The sequence below is a fragment of the Lutra lutra genome, chromosome 4, assembly GCF_902655055.1.
Source record: "Lutra lutra chromosome 4, mLutLut1.2, whole genome shotgun sequence".
Classification (NCBI taxonomy): Eukaryota; Metazoa; Chordata; class Mammalia; order Carnivora; family Mustelidae; genus Lutra; species Lutra lutra.
In genome coordinates this window covers 142,283,811-142,288,198 of record NC_062281.1, presented here as the reverse complement: position 1 = coordinate 142,288,198, position 4,388 = coordinate 142,283,811, and positions in this window count along the sequence as shown.

The window sequence follows — 4,388 nt, the reverse complement described above, 5'->3', positions numbered from 1 at the left end:
AAGAACAAATAATCCAATCAAGAAATGGGCAGAGGACATGAACAGACATTTCTGCAAAGAAGACATCCAGATGGCCAACAGACACATGAAAAAGTGCTCCACATCACTCGGCATCAGGGAAATACAAATCAAAACCACCATGAGATATCACCTCACACCAGTCAGAATGGCTAAAATGAACAAGTCAGGAAATGACAGATGCTGGCGAGGATGCAGAGAAAGGGGAACCCTCCTACACTGTTGGTGGGAATGCAAGCTGGTGCAACCACTCTGGAAAACAGCATGGAGGTTCCTCAAAATGTTGAAAATAGAACTACCCTATGACCCAGCAATTGCACTGCTGGGTATTTACCCTAAAGATACAAACGTAGTGATCCGAAGGGGCACGTGCACCCGAATGTTTATAGCAGCAATGTCTACAATAGCCAAACTATGGAAAGAACCTAGATGTCCATCAACAGACGAATGGATAAAGAAGATGTGGTATATATACACAATGGAATACTATGCAGCCATCCAAAGAAATGAAATCTTGCCATTTGCGACGACGTGGATGGAACTAGAGGGTATCATGCTTAGCGAAATAAGTCAATCGGAGAAAGACAACTATCATATGATCTCCCTGATATGAGGGAGAGAAGATGCAACATGGGGGGTTGAGGGGGTAGGAGAAGAATAAATGAAACAAGATGGGATTGGGAGGGAGACAGACCATAAGTGACTCTTAATCTCACAAAACAAACTGAGGGTTGATGGGGGGAGGGGGGTTGGGAGAAGGGGGGGGTGGGGTTATGGATATTGGGGATGGTATGTGCTATGGTGAGTGCTGTGAAGTGTGTAAACCTGGCGATTCGCAGACCTATACCCCTGGGGATAAAAATATATATTTATAAAAAAAAAAAAAACTCCTTCCTGCACACACATCCATTAAATCACCAAGTCTCATAGATTTCTACCTTTTTCTCTGTGACCCACCTATTCCTCTCTATCCTCTCTGCCATGATCTTAGCTCTCACTTAGAGACTGCCACAGCCTTTCAATTGGTCTGTATCTTTCATTAAGCCATTTCCCCGCACTGCTGTCAGAATGATCTTTCTAAACATGTGCTTGTATTATTACCCACTTTGAAAACTCTTCAGTGGCTTTCCATTTTCCGCATGCAAAAGTCTGCATTTCCTTACTATGGCCTACAAGACATTTTGGGATGGGCCTGTGTCTACTCATATAGGCTGTCAAACTCTCAGTGGTCTAGCTGTACTGAAAACCATCTGTGGGAAGTCCATGCTTTCCCTCTCTCTCTCTAGGCCTTTGCACCTGCTGTTTTCTTCTCCTGAAACCCCCTTTTGCCCCTCTTTAAAAACTCATTAACTTCTAATCCACAAATATCTGCAAAATAGGTATTGAAATATCACTTATTTAGAAAACTTGTTGCATAACTTTATGGCTAAAATTTTTTTACTACTCACTTTAGTAATAGAGCCCTTAAGTGCTCTATCAGTAAGAATTTAAATGAGCAGCTAAAAATGTCCTTAATAATCGTTAGAAAACAGTAATTGATATTTAAAGCTTCATTCTGTATGGACAAAGAAGCTATTTTCTTTTTATGTTGTTGTTATTTTGGGTTTCTAGAAATTTAAAAGCCTAATAAATGAATTGTAAATGCTCAGTAAGTAACTGAAATATATAATAATTCAAAAAATTCAGTAAAATTATATCAGTGAGTTGTGATGTAAGATCCCTAAAATATCCTGGGATACTTTTTCCTTCTTGATGGGATAGCACCATATCTTTTTTTTTTTTTAATTTCTTTTTTTTTTTTAAGATTTTATTTATTTATTTGACAGACAGAGAACACAAGTAGGCAGAGAGGCAGGCAGAGAGAGAGAGGAGGAAGCAGGCTCCCTGCAGAGCAGAGAGCCCGATGCGGGGCTCGATCCCAGGACCCTGGGATCACGACCTGAGCTGAAGGCAGATGCTTAACTGACCAAGCCACCCAGGCACCCTGCACCATATCTTTTAATAGTTGACTTGTTCAAAGAAATACAGACACGGTGATAGTACATTTTTCATGAGTTGTTCTGGATGCTTACACAAATGTGTCATCAATTTAGAAAAAGCAGTGCTTATTTTGATTTTGATAAGATTCATAACAATGTTTTATATGTTCCAACTTAATGGCCATGTTCTGCTTTCTATTTAACCCAGGAATTAGTTTCATATAAACTGTTAGCCTTTTAGTTTCACCACCCAGTGAGTATGCCAACCCAAGCAAATGAAGGCTAATAGCCTAGTAAATGTTCTATCGATTTGAGGGTAGACTTGAACATTGCAGTAAATCCTGAACAAACCAGACACAAAGCCCAAACAGAACAAATGAGATCATTAGCACAATCTGTGTCTCCTGAAGGAGGAGTGGGGCCTTGCAAGGACTTAGCCAGCTGTAAGGGCAAAGAGGTTCTCAGACCAAGAAGTTTGAATGTGGTCTGGGATAATTAGAATGAGTAACTACATTGTGCCAGGAATTGTGTTAAGTGCTTTATAATGGAGGTAATCTGCAACAGTCAGTGGGAGTGCAAACTCAAAAGTAGCAGCAATATTCACCTAAAGAAAGTCATCATAAATTTGTTTTCAGTTTTTGTCTTGAGGTGGAAAATTGATTTTATGTTGTTACAGAGCAAAGAAAATTATGACCTATGTTTAGCTGATTTTCAAAGCTGATTTTATGTTCTGTTTGATTTTATGATCTGTGTTTTTCACAGTTAAAATGTTTTACCCTCTGTGACGTTAAGATGTCTTGTTAGGATATTAAGGAAATCATACTTCAAATTTTAAATCATATTTTAACATGGGGTATGGATGAAGCCAATATTTCTCCCATTAATTAATTCAATCATTCATTCATTCAACAAATATTTGTTGCAATAACCCCTCTGTGGAGGTAGTGTTCTAGGTGTTGGAGATACAGTGATGAACAAAACACGTAGTCCCTTCCCTTAAAGGGCTTACAGTCTAGGGGAGGAGGCAGACTAAGCAAATAATCAGACCAATATTTAGCACAGCAGGTGCAAATCTCAATTCAGAAACTCAGGTGTCCAAGAATGTATATTCTATAATTCAGTTTCTAGTCCTAAGTCTTCATTCTACCCGGGTGGCAGAAACAAACTATACACACCAAGTACTAACAGTCTCTCTCAGATTTGGCTTCCTTCCCTTTCCCAGGACATAAATCTAGCATCTTACTCTCTGCCAAGGCCCTCCTATCAACAAATTGTTGCTTCTTGGTAGGTCATTAATCATCCTCAGCTTCCTGGCTTTTTTGGTTCCAGTGGTCTTTGTTGCTTCTACGTATCACTCACTGGATTTTTCTGAGGCTCATTCCCTCCTAGGTCTTTCTCCTTCCTGAACAACGTTACTCAGAAACAGGACATACGTCCCCTCTGCTCTACGGATTCATTAAAACTCTTTTTTCCTCATTCCCCACTTCTTCCAGCTCCACAGAAACTTCACATTTCCCATCATGTTTAAGATACTTGGAGTAAATTTAAACTAGCTGGGTGGCAGTTCCTGTAGAAGGGAGCTCAGGAAAAGCTCTCTTGAGAAGATGAGAAATGAACTGAGATCTGAAGGGGGAGTGATGAGTTAACACGTTGAAGGGGAGCGAGGGATGGGAAGAAGGGTGTTCCTAACCGAAGGGATACATGTGGCAAGGTCTGAGGCAGGAAAAAACTGAAAAACTAAGTTATAAGCATCATCATTTAGGGACAAAACCTTAATTATAGAAGAATATACACTCTTGTGCTTTGGTTACGAGAGCTCAATGAACTATATAGATATTAAGCATTTACTGCACACTAGGGGAAAATGTTTAAGAACTGCTCAAAGCCTTGGGCTTGCGTTTAAGCCTGACCAGTTACCAGATGTATGGTCTTTGGTAAATTATATCACCTATTTAAGCCTTAATTATATTACCTGGAAAATTTTATAATAACATCACAACTACTTTCCCTATCTGTCTCATAGGATTGCTGTAAGGGTATAATGAGATAATAGATGTGAACGTGTTCTACAAACTGTGCAGAACTTTAACATGTACATTATTACTAGTGTGTTGTTGATAACTAAATCTGTTCACAGTACAATCCAAGATTTTCTTTTGGGGAAACTTTTATTGAGACAAAATGGCAAATACACTTCTCATTTGTAATTTTATGTAACTACACAGAAGTGAACCAAGTGAACACATTTTGATGCACAATTATATTATGAATATAATCTTCCTTCCCCACAACAGTTGCAAGAGCAGCTAACAGCTTACTCACAGGCAATAATGTAAGTTCTATATGAAAGATGCCTGGTAGAGAATGACCAGATAAAGTAATGAATACCCA